We start from the raw sequence: 23,193 nt of genomic DNA, 5'->3' as shown, positions 1-23,193 counted from the left end.
ATTGTTTGGTTTAGGAACTATACTTGCAACGAGAATTCATTTGTGAAATTCTAAACCATCAAAAATCCAATCGTCAAAAATGGCACCGTTGCCGGGGAATTGCAATGGTGTTATGTTATTGGTTATTGTATATATGTGAATATTGTGAATATGTTTGCCTTTTGCTTCTTTGTTAGTTCTTACTAGTTTTTAGGATTTAATTTTCTTGCTTCTTATTTGATTTTATTTTTATTTTCTCTTGCTATCATGAATTCTCACTTTGGCTATGAGTGTGATTACAACTATGTTGTAGGTAATGGGGGCTACAATGAAGATGTGTATCAAGAATGGGATAACCAAAGGTGGGAAGAGCCACATGCACATGATCAATCTTCATGGCAACAACCTCCACCAATACATTATGAAGAAGAGCCATTCTTTGATGCATATCAATCTAATGGCTATGGTGAACTCCCTTGTGACTTTCAAGAACCACCACCATATGCCTATGAGCCATACCCTCATCATAACCCTCAACCATACTCAAAAGCCACTTTTCACCAACCACCTTCATATGACCCTCATCCATATCCACTATTACAACAACTGTATGAGCCATATGAACCACATATAGAGCCACCACCATCTCAACATCACCACTTCCAAGAGCCACCCCCTCCATGTTATTACCAAGATGAACCACCTCAATTGTATGAAAATTTTCAACCACAAGATGAATACCACTTTCCACCACAACCTCCCATGGAAGAATATTCATGTCCATCAATCCAAGAGCCATATGATCCTAATTATATTATCCAAGAGGAACAAGAGTCAAGGGATCATCTCAAGGAAATATTGGATCAACTTCAAGCAACCATGGAGCGTGTTGTGCAACAAGTGGAAAGAGTGGAAATTATTGAACCACCACAACTCTACCAAGAAGAACCACCTTCCTACTATGAACCCTTCCCCCAAATTGATGAACCCTTCCATCCACCCCAACCTCCAATGGAGAACATCCTTGGTGTTCTTGTTCAAGGGCAAGAAGAGATGAAAAAGGATGTGCAAAATTTCATGGCCACCTTAGATACGGTAACAAATCAATTAGCCTCCCAATGCTTGAACACTCAAGGAACTCCCATGGCTACATGTGGAGAATCAAATGAAGAATATAGCATGAAGGAGAGATTGGAAACTCCGGTGGGAAATGAGGGAAGTTGCTTTGTATTGGAACAATTGGAGGAAGCTATGATTATTGAAGAAAGGGAAGAATTGGTTGAAGACTTAGGAGATGCGGAGCCTCCATGGGAATCTAGAATTGAAGAAAACCCCTCCAAGATGATTGAAATTGATGCTAGGAAGGAAAGTGCACACCTTCCAAGACATATTCCATATGAAGATTTGGATGGGATAGAGCAAGAAGTGAGTTCCCTTGGTGATGAAGATCAAGCATCAAACCTTAGTGGTGAAGAATCCTTTGAGCATGAAGAATCTTCTCCCAACAAGATGGAAAGCAATGTGGAGGTAAATTTTTCTTACCCTCCCATTTATGACTTGAGTAGGAGAAAAGGTTTATATAAAATTGTTGAACAAAGGATTATAATTGAGAAGTCTTGTGAAGAGGTGGAAATCCTTAGAAAAAGGAGGATGGGAATTGAATACGCTTTATCAAAACTCTTGGAGTTGTCTTTGCCTAGGTTGCCATCTACTCCTTCATTTGAGTGGGTGAAATTTATTTCTATTAGCTTTATTATCCCACTTGAATATGGTTTGCTTGAAACGGATGGCCAACTTAGGGAGCTTTATGGGATGAAGCGTAAACGAAAAAGGTTTTGTGGTTGGCGTTGCAAATCAAGGCTCATTATGGTTGATGCATCAAACATGAGATATAAAGGTTGGAGTAGTGCTCAAATAGATGGGTCTAGGAGGATTGTTGGCCACTATATAGAGAATTCACCTTACTCACCACCCGGTTGGACTAATAATGATGATCAACCTCAAGACGGGTACGAAAATAAAGTGTGGGATCCCGGATTACAAGAAGAGGATCAACTTTGGGAGCCCCAAGCTTGTGAAGAACTCCATCAAGACTTGGCTCAATCCATGAAGAATCTTGGGGCACAATGGAGAACCAAGCATTGGTGGGAGTTCCAAGATGAATACAAGCACAAGCCACCTTGAGAGGAGCTCCCCATAAGTCCAACTTAAGGACAATAAACAAAAGTGCTAGGTGGGAGACAACCCACCATGGTAAAATCCTTTCATTTTCTCTTTTGTATATATTGGTAGAATTAGTTTAATTTCATGTTTTGTTAGTTGAGTATGTTTGGTAGTTTAAGTATGTTAAATAAGGTTTTATGGTGTTTTGGTAGCTGTTTGGAGGTTTGGAATGCTTGGATTGGTGCAAAGACATAGAAAAAATTTTTGAAAAACAGCGCACCTTCCACGCGTACGCGTACATGGCGCGTACGCGCACTTCCAGCATTTTCGACCATCCACGCGCGCGCGCCATGCGTGCGTACACGTGGATTGAGAAGTTCCAACCTCCATACATTTTCCAGAGAGTTGTGCCTGCGCCGCGCCAACGTTGTGCCTCTGGCACAAACCCCACTCACGCGCACGCATACACGACGCGTATGCGTCACTCTCGGAATAAGCCATCTGCGCGCGCGCGCCATGTGTGCGTACGCGCGGATTTCCTTCCTTCACCACATTTCTTTTCCTCTCCTCTTTCTATTTCTTTCCTTTTCCTTTCTTCTTCCCTCCTTCTACCCCTCATCCAACACTTCCAAACACCTTGGATAACCATTTATTTTAGTTAACAAATTAGTTAGTTAGTTAGTTGATTAGTTAGTTTTAGTTTAGCTTTCATTTTATTTTCTCTCTTTTCATCATAAGTGTTGGAGTATTGACTTTGTTTACTATATATTGCTATATCCCTTATTGCCTAAATGCTATTTTCGCATGAATGTTTTTTAGATGATCTTTGTTGGATTCTATGATTGAGGCTATATTTTGTTACTTGGTTTTGAGTTCTTCATGCGTACCTTTTGAAAAATACCAAGTGATGAGAATTGTCTTCGAGCTTATAACTCTTTTGAATTGCATGTTGTAGCTAGCCATCATGTGATTTGGATCCTTTTCCCTCGATTAGGCAATCTCTTGATGGATGATGTTGTGCATTTACCTTAATACATTGTATTTCATGATTATATCCATCCATATGTTTGACTTGAATGCTTTCATGCTTCTCTAATGCTTGTCTTACCTTACAAGCTTACTTAAAGCATCTCAAGCACACTAGGATAAATGAAGTGCATGCTTCTTTTGTGACATAGCTTTTATGCTAATGTGTATTCTAAACCACACAATTTAGAATTCACACACCGAATATTTCTTAATGTCACACTAATTCACTCACCTCATTCTAGTGATTTACCTCATTCCGACAATGTATGCTTCCTTGCTTTTATATCTTCTCATCTTATGGTGTTATATTTTTGTTTTTCATAATGAATGCACCACAAGCAACCATGGAAGCGGAAGAAAGAACACATAGCAATCCGGAGAGTCGCCGTACCCCCTTGCTCATCTTTGAGTGCACCGAGGACGGTGCAAACTTTTAAGTGTGGGGAGGTCGTCCGACCGGTCGGCGATTTTGGGTGACAAATTTCTAATCCCAACACTTTTGCATTTCATTTTAGGTTTTTTTGGATTTTTGTTGCATTTTCTTATTTTTGCATATATATACACAATAAGCTTAGTCAAAATAATGAAATTTTCCAAGGATTTCTATCTATAGGGCACCAATTGATTTGAGTGGAAAACTTTTCATAGAACTTGCTTGAATTATATATTTTGTGGAACATGATTTATGAGCTAAGAACACAAGCTTGTGAGATTTGAGCCTAACGGTGTGGTTACATCTTATAACCACTTATTTTTCCTTCTTGTGTGCATTATTCTCTTTCTATGATTGTAATCTTTGATTTGTTTGATTCTTTATGTCCATTATTTTGTGTATTCATGCATTTATGTGATTGAGGCCATCATTTCATTTAGCTCACTTACCCAAATAGCCTACCTTTTATCTTCCATTGTTAGCCAAATTTGAGCCTACGATTAACCCACTTGTTCTTAATTTAGCACATTACAAGCCTTAAAGCGAAAAAACAATGAATGTCCTTTATTTGGATCTTTGATTAGTTTAGGCTAGTGTGTGTGAGTATCATTCAAGTGTGGGAACCTTGGGACATTGGGTGAATAAAAGGGTGTATTTTGTATTGCTATTAAAAATATTGGAGATTGGGTACATACACATGTATTGCTCAAGTGTAAAACCTTATGCATTGATGCTCTTGTATATAGAAAGAAAAAAATGAGAAAAATAAAAGAAAAAAGAAATAAAAGTGAAAAAGAAAAAAATAGTATGGAAAAGAAAAGAAAAGAATAGAAAAAAAAAGAAGAAGAAAAAAATAATAAAAAGGGGACAAAATGCCCCAAATCAAAGTATAGCTCAATAAAATCAATGCATAAGTGTTGTGAAATGAAAAGAAAATGCATGAGTATGTGAAAAGTGAAGAATGGGTAGTTAGGTTAGAACTTAATTGTATAGGATGTCATAGGTTAGGTGGAAAGTCTAAGCTTATCAAAGATTCAAACTTTAAGCTCACTTGACCATATATGCATCCTACCTTGACCCTAACCCCATTACAACCTATGAAAAGACCTCATGATATATGTATGCTTGCATGAAATATTTGTTGATTGTTAGATGAAAAACAAATCTTGGAAAGCATGATTAGGAGAGAATTGAGAGAATCAACCCTAAACACTTGAGCGAATAGAGTGCAAATACATCCGGTGAGGGTTTGATGCTCAATTACATATTTTCACCTATGATCATAATTCTTCATGCAAGTTTGTAAAAATATTTAATAACTCAATTCAATTGTGGATTAGACTTGCTAGTCCTTAGCCCTTGTGCATATATGTTTCTTGGGAATTGATTTATTTTGACCAAGCACTTGCATTCATTTAGATAGTTGCATATAGGTAGATTGCATTTAATTAGTTTCCATTGAATAAATGCCATACCCTTACTTCATTCTTGGCTTAAGCATGAGGACATGCTTGGTTTAAGTGTGGGGAGTTGACAAACCCCAATTTGACGGTTTATCTTGTATTGAATTTAGGAGATTTTATCACCTTTTACCCACATCTATTCAATGAAATAGCATGGTTTTGTATATTCTCCTTTAATTGTGCTTAAGAGTGAAAACATGCTTTTTAGGACTCAAAATAGCTAAATTTAATTCACCTTGATTCTATTAGATGCCTTGATATGTTTGTTAAGTGATTTAAGGTTTAGGAGGCAAAGATTGGATCAAGGGAATGAAGAAAGAAAGCATGAAAAGTTGGAGAACTCATGAAGAAATGAAAGAACCGGAAAGCTATCAAGCCGACCTCTTTGCACTTAAACGACCATAACTTGAGCTACAGAGATCCAAATGATGCGGTTCTAGTTGGGTTGGAAAGCTAACATCCGAGGCTTCGAAACGATATAAGATTTGCCATAGTTGCTACACGTATGTTGGCGCGCATGCACAAAGTACGCGCACGCGCCGTTGCTGCCACCTAGTTCACTTAAAGCAAAACGTGGCCAGCGAATTTTGAAGCCTTGTGGGCCCAATCCAACTCATTTCTGATGCTATTTAACCCAAGGAGTGAAGAGGGAAACATGTGTTAGTTACCAATTAGCTTAGTTTAGTAGTTAGAGTTAGTTTCTAGAGAGAGAAGCTCTCACATCTCTCTAGAATTAGGATTAGGTTTAGTTCTTAGATCTAGATTTTAATTCATCTTCTTCTACTTCTATCTTCTCAATTCCTTGTTGTTACATTCATTCTTCTTTCATCCTTTTGTTGTAATTTCCTTTATGTTGTTCTTGCATTTTGTTATAGATCTACTTTTGTTCCTTCCTTTCTCTTTCAATTCAATTCAAGGTAAATCATAATAATTGTGTTCATTTGATTTGTTGTTGTTTAATTCCTTGCAAATTGAGTAGTGTAGATTTACTTTTCTTGCAATTTTACTATGCTTTCCTTTTATGCCTTCCAAGTGTTTGATGAAATGCTTGGTTTGGTTTTAGAGTAGAATTTTATGTTCTTGGCTTGGAAAGGTAACTTAGGAACTCTTGAGTTACTAATGTCCAAGTAATTGATGATTGGGATCCATTGACTCTAGTTCTCACTAATTGAATTAGTGGAGAGTTAGGACTTATGGACTAGGATTGATATAGCTCATTTGACTTTCCTTTACTACTAGTTAGAGGATGATTTAATGAGATTAATCCTTGCCAATTCTCATATTGTGGTTAGTGATTAGGATAGAGATCCTTGACCACCAACCCTTGCCAAGACCCTTTTAGGCCTTAGTTTACTTTCTTGCCATTTATCTTTCATGCCTCTTATCAAAACCCCAAAAATGATTCATAACCAATAACAAGACACTCTATTGTAATTCCTAGGGAGAACGACCCGAGGTTCCAATACTTCGGTTTATAAATTTAGGGGTTTGTTACTTGTGACAAACAATCTTTTGTATGAAAGGATTATTGTTTGGTTTAGGAACTATACTTGCAACGAGAATTCATTTGTGAAATTCTAAACCATCAAAAATCCAATCGTCAGTATGCTACAACATTCTGGTGCTGCATCAGAACACACCCCAACCCTTTCAGAGATGCATCACAATACACTTCAAACGGTTCACTTGGTTCAGGTAATACCAATACAGGTGCAGTAGTCAACTTGTGCTTCAATGCCTGGAAACTCTCTTCACATTCCGGAGTCCAGATAAAAGGTGTGTCCTTCCTAGTCAACTTAGTTAAAGGTAAGGCGAGTTGTGAAAATCCTTTAATGAATCTGCGATAATACCCCGCCAAACCTAGGAAACTCCTGATTTATCTGATTACCCAGTGCCTCAACTGTTGCCTGCATAGCTGCAGCCATATTTCCCAAGGCAGCCATAAAGTCTACTGGATCAGTCCCTGTGGGTACAGGAGTAACGGTGCTTGTCCTACCTCTACCTCGCCCGCGACCGCGTCCGCGAGTCGACATCTGATCCCTATACACACCAAACAAGTGATATTAAGTTGATCAGTCTCAATATCGCAGGTCTAATGCTTTAAGTTCCAAATGCATGCTCACAAACGTTTATGCCATATATATCAATCAGATATCCTAATAGCACATAAACACATATACAGAGAATGCACAGAAGCACAATCAGTCCGTCTTTCAGGCTCTATAGGAACGAACTGCTCTGATACCATTAATGTAACACCCTACCACACAAAGCTTTACGCTTAAGTCATAAAACAGAGGTGATGTGGTATTACGACCTCTAAAATAAAATAAGTACATATAATAGCAGAAGAGTTATAATATGCTAGGAGCCTTGAAGGATAGGGAAAATAAAAATCGCGAGATAAAAGCGCAACGCTCAAGGAACGAGTTAACTTGCATGCTAAGAAAACTATAACTGTCAAACATAAGATAATAGAAGTAGGAATAGAGTGCCAAAGATACAAAATAACAAGCTCCTAACTCAGCCTGCGAAGTCAAGACTGGCCGGAGAATATTTACACATATATACATACATATCCAAAATCCAAAAGTACATACACACAATCCTGCCTCTCCATAAACCTCTAAGAGAATCAAAAAGAACAAGTTATGTGGAGAGAAAGCTAAGTACATATATATACATCACTGTACAACAAAACTATACAACAACACTATCCAGTAACTGATGATTGGATTTTTGATGGTTTAGAATTTCACAAATGAATTCTCGTTGCAAGTATAGTTCCTAAACCAAACAATAATCCTTTCATACAAAAAGTTGTTTGTCACTAGTACAAACCCCTAAAATTTATAAACCGAAGTATTGGACCTCGGGTCGTTCTCCCTAGGAATTACAATGAAGTGTCTTGTTATTGGTTATGAGTTATTTTGGGGTTTTGGATAAGGAGCATAAAAAGTAAATGGCAATGAAAATAAACTAAAAACTATAAAAGGCTCTTGGAAAGGTGTGAGAACTAGAAGTCCTATCCTAGTTATCCTTCTCAATTGTGATGAGAATTGTTCATTGCTACCACTTAGTTAACCCTTACTAATTAAAGGAAAGTCAAGTGGATGAATTGACTTGAGCCACAAATCCTAGCCAACTCCCAAGGAAAGACTAGCTTTAGTGCACTCCAAACCAATTAGCAATCTCTCCAATTATCAATCAACAAAGGAATTAGATAACTCAAGTGTCACTAATTACTCTACCTAGGCCAAGAGGAAAAAAATCTTCACTAAAACTAAAAGAGACATTTCAACAAACACATAAAGTGCAAGAGGAGTAAACATTATTAAATGCAAGAATTAAAGGAATCTACAACTACAAAAACAAGAGATCAACAATAGAAAAGCAAAGAAGAACAATTATTATGAATTACCTCTTATTGAATTGGAAGAAAGTAGAAGGAACAATACTAGATCTACAACAAAATATAAGAACAACATAAAGGAAATTACAACAAAGGAATAGAAGGAGATTGAATGTAGCAACAAAGAATTGAGAAATAGAGGTGGAAGAAAGCAAAGATTAAAACCTAGATCTAAGAACTAAACCTAATCCTAATCCTAATTCTAGAGAGAAGTGAGAGCTTCTCTCTCTAAAACTCTAAGCTAAAAGTGATTAGTTAGTTGGGAATGATGATTATCATTCCCCTTATGATGTCCTCATGCCTTCCCCTTGATCCTTCATCCTTTTATTCCTTTCCCTTAGCAATTTGGCGCCAAAAATGGGTTCAGAAACCCTCTCAAATCGCCAGGCACGTGTTGCATTAATGAGGTCATGTGCCATCATCGGCGCGTGCGCGCATGGTACGCGTGCGCGTCCCTGGTCGATTCTGCAATGTGCGCGTGAGCGCCTTGTGCGCGTGCGCGTGCATGGCTGACTTTGCTTCTTTGACTTTTTATGCTTCTCTCCACTTGTATGCTTCCTTCCTTGCTTCCTTTGATCCATGCCTAGCCTACTTCAATCCTGGAATCACTAGCAAACACCTCAAGGCATCTTATGGAATCAAAGAAGAACTAGAATTCATCAAAATAAGGCTTAGAAAGCATGTTTTTACACTTAAGCACGAATATGGGAGAGATAACAAAATCATGCTAATTCCTAGGCTAAATGTGACAAAAGGTTATCAAAATACTCTGAATTCAATGCAAAACAAACCGTCAAATTGGGGTTTGTCAACCTCCCCACACTTAAGCCTTAGCATGTCCTCATGCTAAAATAAGAAGGAACTAAGGGTTATGACATTTATTGAATGCAACTAAACTATATGAGTCCTATCTAAATGCAACTATCTAAAGCAATTGGAAATGCTTAGTTCAAACAAATCAATTCCCAAGAGAGCCTCTGTAAGCACAAGAGCTAGGTAATAAGGACTAAGTCCAAACCACAATTGTATTGAATTGTCAAAAGAGTTCAAGCTTGCAAAATTATGGATAATATGGGTGAACACATGTGATTGAACTTTTGAACCCTCACCGGATGTGTATCCGCTCTATTCACTCGAGTGTTTAAGGGTCAATTCACTCAATTCCTTTCTAATCATGTTTTCCAAAATTTGATTTTCTTCTAACAATCAACATTCATTCAATGCATGCATACATTCATCATGAGGTCTTTCATTTAGGTTGTAATGGGGTTAGGGTCAAGGTAGGATCATTTATGGTCAAGTGGACTAGGATTTGAATCTTTGATTAGCATAGGCTTTCCCACCTAACCTATTTAATGACCTATACAAATGCAAGCTATTCTAACTACCCATTCTTCACTTTTTCTTACATACTCATGCATTTTCTTTATTTGATTCACAACACCTATGCATTGATTCCTTTTTATTGACTTCACTTTGGGGCATTTTGTCCCCTTTTATTATTTTTTTTTTCTTCTCTTTTTTTTTCTTTCATTTTATTATTATTTTTTTTTCTTTTCATCATTTTTTTTCCTTTATATATATTTTTTTTCTTTTTCTTCTTTCAAACTAAATACAAGAACATCAATGCATAAGGTCTCTACATTTGATCAATACATGAATATGTGCCCAATTCCTAAACATAAAAGTGTATTGCCCCTTTTTATCCCATCCAATGTTCCCAAGCCTCACCAACTTTGAATAATAAAACACTCTCACTAGCCTAGGTCAATCAAAGATCCAAACAAGGACTTTTCATTGGTTTTCCACCTTAGGCTTGTAATGTGCTAAAATAAGAATAAGTTGGTTAAGTATAGGCTCAAAGTTGGCTAACAATGGAGAGTAAAAGGTTGGCTATTTGGGTGAGTGGCTAATGAAAGAATGGCCTCAATCATATAAATGCACAAACACAAGAAATAAACGGATATATAGAATCAAGCAAATCAAGGATCACAATCATGGAAAGAGAACAATTTCACACAAGAATGGAAAATAAGTGGTTATAAAATGTAACCACATCAATAGGCTCAAGTCTCACAAGCTTGTGTTCTCAATTCAATACATGCTTTACAAGGTATGAAATTCAAGCAAGTTTCAAAAATTCTCTTTCAATCAATTGGGTTAATGCCCTATATTTAAACTTCTTGAAAAATCTCAATGTTTGACTAAGCATTGTTGTGATTGAAAAGTTCAAAAATTTTCTTAGTTCACCCTTTCCTTTTTCACTTAAAACTAATATGTTATGCAAAAAGGGTGACTAAATTTCACTTAAAACATGATTTCTAATCACAACCGCAAACTAAAAACAAAGATAAACAAAATGTATAAAGAAGAATCCAACTAAAAGTACGGAATCTATCATCCAAAAGATCTAAAAATATCCAAAAGCATCAAAATATCTAAAATCCAAAATAAGCAATAAAAGTATCCAAAGCAAACTAGAAATGGCATCAAAATATATACAAAGATGTGCAAAATAGGATAACTAGGCCGAAAAGTTCACCGGTTCCCAAATAATGCTACCGGTGCCCTCCCCACACTTAAAACCGAGCATCGTCCTCGATGCTAAACCAGAGGGTCAGTGGGAGGTACAACGATAGGCTCTGGCTCTGACTGTGGCTGTGGGACCGGCTGAGTCTCCTGTGTCTGAGGTGGCTCGGTAGTGCCAGGGACATCCTGCTGAACCGGCGCCTCCGCGTCCTCCTCCTGATGATCCAGCTCATCGGAGGTCGGAGAATCGGGAAGCGGAGGTAGCTCAGCGCCCAGAGAGATAAGTGCCTGGTCCATCCGATCCAAACGGCGTCTGACATGGTGTCGCTCTCGCTCTAAGAACCGGAAGAGACGCTGGACCAGGAGATAGGTAAGCTCAGGTGCTGTTGGGGGGCCTGTAGATGGTGAAGGAGTTGCGGGTGTAGAAGATGATGGGCCAGCTGCAGGGGCAGGTGGTGAAGGTGTCCCTATGACAGCTCTAGCCCGAGAGCGGCGTCTAGCAGGCGGCTTCTCGTGCACCCAAACACCCCAGGGGATAGTAACCTCCCTGTCATCTGCATCAGCTGGTGGTGGTCGCACATCATCATCTGACTACGGGACATCAGCTAAGGCTGCCATACTCGTGACCAATGTAGGAAATGGAAGTAGGCCACGAATATGCGCCCGCCACATGCACTGTCGGATAAGTCTAGGGAAGGAGACATCCTTTCCCTCCATAACACACCCGATCAGCAGAAGCATCTCCATGGGGACCTCAGAAAAATGGGTGGTAGGCAGGACGTAGTGGGCGAAGATCATCTGCCAAGTCCTGGCCTCCCTAGTCAAATGAGTGAATAACATCCCCTTTGGCTTGGTGTTGCCCGCATCCATAACCCATGAAGCATCCGGTATCCCAATCACGCGCCGAAGCGCCTCATAATCAAAAGTCATGGTATGGATGGCTATCTCAGCCTGATGATGGGCACACTGGTCATGCGGAATGTGTCGGCAATGTAATGCCTCCCCAATGGCAGTCTCGGTGACCAGAATCTCTCTACCCCGCACCTGAACTGAATCCAAGGTCGGACGGAAGAAGTTGCAGTAGAATTCCTTCACCCAAGATATATTTATGTCACCCAAATCCCGGTCAACAAAGTCAATACCTAACTCGAGGATCCGACCGGTAATGCGTCGTCTCACATCATTAGGTAGGAGCAATTTCTTCTCAATATTTAGCTTCGTTGTTCGATATCTAGAGAACCGAAGCTCACAGTAGAGATTGGGGAATTTGTCTGGATTGGTAGAAGGCAACAGCTGATTCTCTTTATCCTCGTCATGCAATGGATTTTTAGCATAGTTCTTGTAGATGGAAGGAATGGAGGGGGTAGAGTGTTTTCTCTTCTTAGAGGCGGTGGCTATGGCTTTGCCTTTATCCGACATCCTGAAAAATGTGATAGAATATGTAAAACATTTAGCATGTAGCAAAAAAAAAAAACATGGTCAGGTCATCAATGACAAAGAACAATCATGATGTTGCAATGAATATGCAAAAGTGAACAAGTAAACCAAAAAAATGCAAGCTTCATTAAAGTCAACAACTCATATTCACAAGGCAATAATATCATCATATAGTTGAAGGAATTTGTTAAAGATGGTTAAAGGTAAGTGGAGGTGGAATGGTTAAAGAAGTTAGTAAGTTAGAAAAGTAGGTGAGTGATATGATGATATTTATGCGTAATGAAAAGAGAAGTTGTGGTTTATGTTCACCATGAATGTGCAAATCCGGGAAGTCAAAAAGGAAACGGAAATTTTGCCCAAAACTGAAGTAAAGATCAAAATGAAACTAATTTCCTTGAAAATCGGGCAGCATTCCGGCTTAAAATTGGACGTTCCCGGATAGCAAAATAGCACAATTAGCACAAGAATAACATCAATCACGCACAGCAGCAAACAGATATTAGTGGGCAACACATATTGCATGGAAGATCAACCCAAAACCAACATACCGTACCCAAGGAAACAAGCAGCAGATATGCACATACGGAGTAATTATCAGGCCTAGAATCCTCTATCCAGCCCTAGCTACCTAACAGCAAGTATATCTATCTAACCTAACATACAAAATTTGAATTTAGCTAACTAACATGCAATTCCAGGAACTAACATGATTGAACAAATGAAAAGGAAAAAATAGAAAAGAATTAACAGAAATGGAGCAGGAACCTGGGGGCAGAAGGGAACTAAGAATGGAAAGGGAATTCGGGAGCAGGGGGCCACAGAATCAGAAATTGCGCCGCCGTCAACGGTGGCGGTTATGGCAGAGGAGCGGCGGCGAGAGTTGCTGCGGGGGCGGAGATGGAATGGGTGGGTGAGAGAGAGAGAGAGGTTGAGGCCGAGTTGCCGGCGGTGATGATGGCGCGGCGGCGGAGATGGTGGCGCGGTGACGGTGAGAAACTGAGGGGAAAAGGGACGGTGAGAGGGAGAGGAGGTCAGAGGGAGAGAGAGGACGGGTGGGTGGTGGTGAAAAGGGAAAAGGAAGTGAATGGATGAGAGAGAGAGGATTTATGGTGAACGGTGGTGGTCGGCGGCCGTTACTGCGGCTGCGACGGCAGTTGGGGGTAGAAGAAGAAGAAGATGGAGGTTGGGGAAATGGGGTGCACGACTGCGCAGTGGGCATCGCGTACTAGGGTTATCCCTATTTTTGAATCGGCGCGCGCGCGCACCTTGCGCGTCCGCGTCGATTGAGAGAATGTGGACCCTACGCGTGCGCGTACAACGCGCTTAAGCGGGGATGAGCAGAAATAGGAAGGGACGCGTGCGCGGACCGTGCGCGCACGCGTGCATGGAGTTGGGCTAGGGGCTTAGAGTTGGCCCAACTCAGGCCTAACTCTCTGGAGACTGGCCTGGGAGTCGCGCACCACTAGATTTGCGCGCACGCGGCAAGTACGCGTCCGCGTGCATTGAGAGGAATGGAGAACCACGCGTGAGCGTACAGTGCGCGCTAACGTGGGATTGCATATTAGGCAGGGGCGCGTGCGCATACCTTGCGCGCACGCGTACATGAGATTGGGCCTGAGGCTTAGAATGGGCTTGAGGCACGCCTAACTCTCTGGTCCATGGCCTAGTTTGGTGGCACCACGCAAGGACGCGCGCGCGGCAAGTGCGCGTCCGCGTACATTGAGGAATAGCGAAATGGCGCGCTGGCGCAATGCATGCGCTCGCGCAGATCGGGTTGGGCCTGGGGCCTAGAGCTAGCCCAGAAATGGCTTAACTCTCTGGGGTTTGGCCCAATCATTTGCAGCAGCAAATCGGCGCGGACGCGGCAGGTGCGCGTCCGCGCGAACTTCCATGTTCTAATAGGTGGCGCGCACACATGTAGTGTGCGTCCGCGTGGGTCAGGTTGGGCTCAAGGCATAATGTTTGCCCAAGAGAGGCCCAACTCTCGGGAGTGTGGCTCGTGGTGCATCCGCACTGGGACGCGTACGCGTACGGTGTGCGCGCGCGTCCACGCCCTTTCTTCCTCTTTTCTTTTTTTTTTTTCTTTTTTTTTTCAGAAAAAAACTTGCTGGGCGCTCCCCTTAGTGTTCACAACTCTTATTCACTCAACCATCATACAATTCACAAAAATGCAATTTTTGATATTATTCATCTACTACTAAACACAACATGCATGTGACTAAGCTAACAATTAAGTTGTACAAACAAATTTGTATGAAACCTCTACCTACAATGGTAACTCGAATCACTTATTAAGTAAATTTAAAAGAGTGGAAAGAGTTTACCATGGTGGGGTGTCTCCCACCTAGCACTTTTAGTTTAAGTCCTTAAGTTGGACATTTTGAGATGCTTATTGTCATGGTGGCTTATGTTTGTACTCATCCTTGAACCTCCAAGGATCTTTGCCTCTCAATTGGTTGACAGAATTTCCAACCATCTTCATCAAGCTTGGACACAGTTCTACCCAAGATATGAGTCCCCATAGTTGGTTTTCACATAGCGAACCGGGATCCCATATCTTGTCTTCACACCCATCCGTTAGTTGAGTTTCATGATTTTGTCGGATGAGCGGTTGACATAAAGGTGATTGACACATAGAATTCCCTTTACTCCACCAATGCTTCCTCCTAGATCCGTATAAAGTAATCCTTGTCCCAACATCATCCCTACACCTTGAGGCCTTGGCCTTGATAAGCTTAACACCTACTTTCCAACCACTACACAACTTGTTTTTACTTTTAATTCCACAAAGAGTTCTAAGTTGACCATCATTTTCAAGCAAACCATATTTAAGTGAGAGATTAAAGCTTAGAGATAGAGATTTTACCCACTTAAATGTTGTATTGGATGGTAACTTGGGAAGGGAGACTTCCCCACACTTAGACAATGCATCCTTGTGCTCTTCTTTGTGTATTTCCACCTCTTTGCGAGCTTCCTTGATTCCAACCTTTCCCCTTTTATCACATAGCTTGGTGTTGTCTTCAAGAACTTTGATTTCTTGTCTAATGGGAGGTGGTTCAATTTTGGACAGAAATTCATTGATGAATAAATCCATTTCTTGGTTAACCTCTTCATATTCTTCAATTTCGATATACACCATGCCAACGTTTTCCTCTTGGTAGCTCTCTTTCTCATTGCTCACCAAGGGTATGGGAGGTTGTGCACACTCTTTTATACTTTCAATTCCATGTCCAATGGGAGAGGATTCCATTGTAGAGAGAAATTCATTCATGATTGAATCCATCTCTTGATAAGCCTCTTCCAAGTCTCCAACGATGATATGCCTTGGGGGTTGCGCCCCTTCTTCAACTTCAATATCAAGCTCCTTGGAAGAGTGCTCCACGAGACTACATTCCCTTGGACTTTCAACATCTCCTAAATCTTCAACCACTTCTTCCTTTTCTTCAATGATTATAGGCTTCTCCAATTGTTCCAACACAAAATTTGACTCCTCCTTTTCCACCGAATTTTCCAATTTCTCCTTCATGCTTTGCTCTTCTTTTGACTTTGCACATGTGGTCACGGAAGTACCTTGAGTATTCAAGCATTGGTGGGCTAAAGTGTGCACCACCTTGGTCAAATTGGTCACAAACTCAAGTGTATCCCGTTTCATGGCTTCTTGTCCTTGGAGTAACAAAGTGAGAAGATCGTCTATTGGGGCTTGTGGTGGGTAGGAAGGTTCATTATTTTGGAGGGAGGGTTCATGGTAGGAAGGTGGTTCTTCTTGGTAAAGGTATGGAGATGATGAGTATTGAGGTGGTTCTTGGTAGTAATCTTGATAGGGTTGTGGTGGTTCTAAAGGTTCTTGCTCATAATGGCCATAAGAATATGGTATGGGTGATTGGTTATATGATGGATATGGATCATAGGGTGGTGTTTGGTATGAGAGGGCTTGTGAGAATGGTTGAGGTTCATGTTGAGGGTGAGAGTCATAGGCATATGGTGGTGGTTGATTGTCATAAAAGGAGTCACCATAGCCATTGAATTGACATGCATTAGGATGAGAATTATACCTATAAGTGTCCGAAGGTTGATGCCAATAGGAGTGATCAATTCCTTGAGGCTCCTCCCATATTGGAGTGTTCCATCCTTGGTACATGTTAGCATTGAAGTTCACATTTCCTACAACACAATTAGAGCCAAACTCATAGCCAAAGTGAGAATTCATTATGGAAAAACAAAATAAAACTAACAAAATCTAGTAAACAAGCAAAAGACAAACTATTTACACTATTCACATATGTACAATAACCAATAACATAACACCATTGCAAATCCCTGGCAACGGCGCCATTTTGATGATTGGATTTTTGATGGTTTAGAATTTCACAAATGAATTCTCGTTGCAAGTATAGTTCCTAAACCAAACAATAATCCTTTCATACAAAAAGTTGTTTGTCACTAGTACAAACCCCTAAAATTTATAAACCGAAGTATTGGACCTCGGGTCGTTCTCCCTAGGAATTACAATGAAGTGTCTTGTTATTGGTTATGAGTTATTTTGGGGTTTTGGATAAGGAGCATGAAAAGTAAATGGCAATGAAAATAAACTAAAAACTATAAAAGGCTCTTGGAAAGGTGTGAGAACTAGAAGTCCTATCCTAGTTATCCTTCTCAATTGTGATGAGAATTGTTCATTGCTACCACTTAGTTAACCCTTACTAATTAAAGGAAAGTCAAGTGGATGAATTGACTTGAGCCACAAATCCTAGCCAACTCCCAAGGAAAGACTAGCTTTAGTGCACTCCAAACCAATTAGCAATCTCTCCAATTATCAATCAACAAAGGAATTAGATAACTCAAGTGTCACTAATTACTCTACCTAGGCCAAGAGGAAAAAAATCTTCACTAAAACTAAAAGAGACATTTCAACAAACACATAAAGTGCAAGAGGAGTAAACATTATTAAATGCAAGAATTAAAGGAATCTACAACTACAAAAACAAGAGATCAACAATAGAAAAGCAAAGAAGAACAATTATTATGAATTACCTCTTATTGAATTGGAAGAAAGTAGAAGGAACAATACTAGATCTACAACAAAATATAAGAACAACATAAAGGAAATTACAACAAAGGAATAGAAGGAGATTGAATGTAGCAACAAAGAATTGAGAAATAGAGGTGGAAGAAAGCAAAGATTAAAACCTAGATCTAAGAACTAAACCTAATCCTAATCCTAATTCTAGAGAGAAGTGAGAGCTTCTCTCTCTAAAACTCTAAGCTAAAAGTGATTAGTTAGTTGGGAATGATGATTATCATTCCCCTTATGATGTCCTCATGCCTTCCCCTTGATCCTTCATCCTTTTATTCCTTTCCCTTAGCAATTTGGCGCCAAAAATGGGTTCAGAAACCCTCTCAAATCGCCAGGCACGTGTTGCATTAATGAGGTCATGTGCCATCATCGGCGCGTGCGCGCATGGTACGCGTGCGCGTCCCTGGTCGATTCTGCAATGTGCGCGTGAGCGCCTTGTGCGCGTGCGCGTGCATGGCTGACTTTGCTTCTTTGACTTTTTATGCTTCTCTCCACTTGTATGCTTCCTTCCTTGCTTCCTTTGATCCATGCCTAGCCTACTTCAATCCTGGAATCACTAGCAAACACCTCAAGGCATCTTATAGAATCAAAGAAGAACTAGAATTCATCAAAATAAGGCTTAGAAAGCATGTTTTTACACTTAAGCACGTATATGGGAGAGATAACAAAATCATGCTAATTCCTAGGCTAAATATGACAAAAGGTTATCAAAATACTCTGAATTCAATGCAAAACAAACCGTCAAATTGGGGTTTGTCAGTAACCCCTCCGCTTTAAGAGTCCAGACGCCTAACGAGATGGCTCCCGACCTGCATCTGAAAAACAACAACATAGTATGGAATGAGAACCGGAGGTTCTCAGTATGGTAAAGGTGCCACACACATAATATATAAGGTCCTGGGAATGCCAGAGGCAATCCTAGAACGCCGACACTCAGATTGTAGAGCTTAAAGTATTAAACAGAAGCCATAAAAGGTGGTTTCCTAGAAATATTTAATCCTAACTTAACTTAACCTTAAATCTAAGTCCTATACTGCCATTCCTCCATACCTCCAATTCCATCATGCATTTTCACAGACAAATAAACAGATAAAGGCAAACACAAGAAAGTTACAACTACTGCAGGTAACAAATACACATTTAGCATGGCAAATACAGATAGGCACACCCAATTAGAGCACAAGCAAGTAATTCAAGTAATATGCATATGATGCATGCCTGTCCTATGGCTGATGAGGCTCATCTTTCGGTTATCCAGCCAACCCGACAAGTCTGAATTGTCCTTAGACTGTCCCCCGACGTGCATCCCCAAGAGTCTATGCATAGATTTTTCTCAAATAATCAATATTGCTCAATGGGGGTAACATTCCCGGGAATTTATATAGTGCCCGGTCACACTTACGTCGTAGGGTCAACAAAGTATCGAGTTTTCAACCTGGTACACGTGGTGGCAAGCCACGGCACTTAATCCAGGGAATCTCGTATCTCAGATTATTCAAATTCATAAGCCATATAAATAATTCAATTAAAATTCATCAACATCCACATCATTCTCAATCACATCTCATTCATCATTATATATCAATCATATTCAATCATTATCCTTCATTATCACACCTCTCATTCCGTCCATCAATAGTTCCAATTCAAAACATAATTCATTCTTTTCCAAATGAACTAAACTTAAAACATGCTCATTTTCTTAATAACTCAAAATCAAACCATATAACCTTTAAATCTAAATCTTTTTAAATAATCATATAAACAAAATCTCTAATTTTTATAAGATTTCGGCAGCATCTCCTCTAAAACTCGGACTTTGCCACCCTATTCGGGTCCAAACCTGTATTCTTTTCAATTCAACATACCCTTTCTCATCATCATAACAACCACCACAATAAATCTACCTCAAATCAACAATTAAACTCATACAATATTCAAATCCAACAACCAAAATTCAACTAAGGATCATAGTTCACAAATCCTAGGCTTTTAACACAAAATACCTCATTATCACAACAACCTCCACAATAGTTATACCTCAAATCAATAATTCACCAAATCATTAGTTAATCAACAATAACATTCAACCATAATTCTCTCCAAATTAACATAACAACATTCACCATCCAAAATTAAAAACTAATTATCCAATAAACTTCAACCAAATATATTATCGATAAATTACTAAACATTAAACATACACCTGCATTCCAACTTATCCAATGGTCATCTAGCCTAAGTTTTCACAGAACATTATATATTAAATGCAAGAAACCTAAACCATACCTTAGCCGATTTCCACGTAACGACCAAAGCTATTTATTCAAAACCAAAACAGCCCCTCAAAACTCAACTAATCCGCTTCCTCCAAGTTCCAGTATTCACAATTTCAAGCTCCAATTATTTATTTTCAACCTAATACACATTCATAATACATATATACCCAATTTAATACTCAAAGCTCAAATTTAATGAAAATAAAATAGAATTATCGTATCCTCACCTTACCCAAGCTTCACATAAGCAAGAGTGAACGTTTCTCTCAAGCTAATTGGATCCTAAAACATCAGAAATCAAAGAAATTCAATATTCCCACTTAAAATTCGAAAATTGGGGGAAGATGAAGCTGAGAGTGAAATAGCAAGTTACCTATGAAATTGTTCCGGTAGAAATGTAGAGCTCGACGCGGTGAACGCGTGGCCGCAAACGGTGCGGCGATCGGAGCTCGAACGGCGAAGTTACGGGGATCGGAAGATTACCGTAAGGTTTCGGGAGCTTTCATTCTCCCTGGAGCTTTCACGTTGTTCATACGTGAAAATGAGGAAGAAAGGGCTTTCGGCTCATTTAAAGTGTTGGTCCGGTTGGACCGACGGCCCGGTTTGGGTCCGGTTCAACCGGTTCGGCCTATTTGGTCCAATCTTGGACCGATTTCTTCGAAATTAGTGTCAAAATTCTCGTTTCGATGAGCTCTACCCTATTTTGATATAATATTCGCATTTCTAATCCTTCTTATTAAAAAATAATTTATTAACTAATTATCTACTAATTTAACCGGGGTTTACACCGGGGCTGCCGCCAAACTAGTTTAGCTACCACCGCTATTTCGTTTTCTTAGTTCGGTAAGTATTTATGTTCCGAAAACTCTTGCGTTAGTATTCGGTTATGTTCGGTTATAAACGCTGAGGTTCTGGTAACACAGGGTCGTGTTCTGAGCTGCTGCACCGTTATTGCTGCCGTTCTGGTCATCGAGTATAGCACGGGTGTTGCCGAAGCCACTGTTGGGGCTGTCGCTGCTTGATTCAGTCATTCCTTCTTAGTTTCAGTAAGTGTTTTTGTTTTGAAAGCCCTTTAGTTACTGTTCTGTTATCGTACGCTGAGGTTTGTGGCGCAAATTGCTATAAGATTGAGTTTCAGTTGTTGTATGTCGCGATTAGAGTTGTTGTGGTTACTGCGAAAGTGGCTTGGAGCTGAGGTTGCGGTTGTCGGTGATTTTGGGTTGAGAGAGAAGGTTCCTGTGACGCGTTTGGGTTATGGTTTTGCGTATTGAGGTAGGGGCTTTTCTAAAAAGCTATTTTATATCTGGAATTGTTATAAATGGATACTGATGTACGAATTTTATACTTTTTAGTGATTGTATAAGTCTTATGTATTGCCTGGCTGGCTTGGATAAATATGAGTATATGTTTGATTGGATTATTGTTGGTTTGATTGGATTATTATTGGTTTTGATAAATGGATTATTACTGAAATATTTCTTTAAAGTTTTGGAAATGAGCTTAATCGGTTGATAATAATTTGATTTTGAAATGGTTTCCTTGAAATATGAAAATGAGATTACTGTTGGATTTAGCTTGCTTTTGAATTGATTTTGGATTTTGGACCGTTAAAAATGATTGTGGAACGGTTTAGTTGGGACCCGAACCGGGTGCCAAAGTCCAAGTTTTAGGTGAGGTGCTACCGAAATTTCTATAAAAATTCTAGACTTTGTTTGAAAAGTTATTTAGAAAGGTCTGGATATGAGAAATTATATTATTTGATTTATTAAGAAAATATTTATGTTTTTCGAACTAAACTTATTTAAGTAAACTATATGTCTTGAGTTCGATTTATTTAGAAATAATTATTTTACCATTTGAATCACTGAAGGAAAGTATTATGCTCTAATATTGGATTTAATATAAAAAAGACTTTTGCTTTTGGTTAGACTTAAAGGTTTCGTTCAGAGGAGCTTTTAGTGATTTTAAAGGAAATCGGACTTTGATTGAATAATTGCGTTTATGATATTTTGGAAGAAGTCAGAAAATTGGTTTTAAGGAGGAACCTGAAAGTGGTTTTAATTTAAATAAATCGGTTCCATTTCAAGTGAATTGACTTTGGATTGGGTTGGAACTTGTGACTTTATATGATTCGGTTTTATAATAAACTCTGTTTTTATTTGCTTAAACCAGGGATCTATGATTTTAAGAATTTCAATGAATTTTTAAGAAAATTGAGATAGGTTGTCCTTCCCTAAAGTCTTGAGACTCGGCTGAGAAATTTTATTATTGAATCCTATACTAGGATGAATGACTTTTGAATCCTTCAAAGGAGATTTTAATTTGGCCTAGTTTTGGAACTTTGGAATATGGGGTTGAGGGTGACTTTGTTTTGGAAAAGAGAAAGTTACATTTGAGGAAAAGTGGCTATGAGCCTGAAAAGATTTGTGAAATAGGGATTTTAAAGCCAAGACTGGAAAGAATTGATTTTCGATTTCAAAGTAAATTGAATGAGAAAAAGTGATTTATGGCTTGAATGATGATTTTATGAGTTTGATGATGTTGGATGGTAGAAGTGCTTATATGTTATAAGCCGGAATGACTGTATATGATAATGAATTATGGCTGATTGTGGAATATATTATGAGCCGGATGGCTGAGTATGAATATGAATGATTTTCAGCTGATAGAGTGATTGTTGCACTTCCAATTATCTGATATACGAGTTTTCCTGGATGACAGCAGTGGCTAGGCACCACGTGCTCCAAGTTGAGACTCGATACTCTGCTGACCCTATGTCATAAGTGTGGCCGGACACTGTGAAAGTTCCGGATGAGCTCGCCCCCGTGAATATACACCAGTGAGGGTGTTGGATGTGAATTATGATTATGATTGTGAATAACTCAAGTTGGGGATACACGACAGAGGGATAGTCCAATGGTTAGCTACCAGGACTTGTCGGGTTGGCTTTATAACCGATAGATGATATCATCAGCCACTAGGACAGGCATTCTTCATATGCATCTATGTGACATTGTTTGGGTGTGTATATTGTACTTGATTTGCCTTTGTGATTACTTGTGATTATCTGCTAGTTGTTCTACTTGCAGTAATTGTTTGTTTGTGCTTGAAGTTTCCTATTTGTGTTTGCGACTACGACTCTGTTGGAATGTGGTGATTGGTTGTTGTTTGGGCCTAGGGCCGTGGTTGATCATGAGTTGGGCCGAAGGCCATGTGTGGTTGATATTTCTGGTTTGAAAAAGTATGAAAAACTAATATGGCTCAGCATAGATAAACCTTTTGAAAGGCTTTCGAATTTTAAGAAATGAACAGTTTCTCTTTCAGAAAAGATTTCAGATCTTTCTTTTTATAGTAGACCTTTGTTTTTGAAAAGATACATAAGGCGGTTATTAATC

At 39.3% G+C, this 23,193-nt stretch overlaps 1 long non-coding RNA gene across 2 annotated transcripts; it reads right to left on the bottom strand.

Moving 5' to 3' along the window:
- Positions 1–17,451: 17,451 nt before the first annotated feature.
- LOC140177202 (uncharacterized) lies at positions 17,452–20,339 on the bottom strand. Of its 2 annotated transcripts, none has more exons than XR_011869019.1 (4): positions 20,172–20,339; positions 20,026–20,080; positions 19,809–19,937; positions 17,452–18,334 (listed from the first exon to the last, which is right to left on the bottom strand). It is a non-coding gene; the product is annotated as an uncharacterized lncRNA (long non-coding RNA). The 2 variants fall into 2 exon arrangements; XR_011869020.1 differs by having other exon boundaries at positions 20,031–20,080; positions 20,172–20,335.
- Between the last annotated feature and the right edge of the window lie 2,854 nt (positions 20,340–23,193).

The sequence above is a fragment of the Arachis hypogaea genome, chromosome 12 (genome assembly GCF_003086295.3).
Source record: "Arachis hypogaea cultivar Tifrunner chromosome 12, arahy.Tifrunner.gnm2.J5K5, whole genome shotgun sequence".
In the NCBI taxonomy this organism is placed as follows: Eukaryota; Viridiplantae; Streptophyta; class Magnoliopsida; order Fabales; family Fabaceae; genus Arachis; species Arachis hypogaea.
Note: the sequence above shows the minus strand (reverse complement) of the source record. Positions and strands in the feature narration are given on the sequence as shown.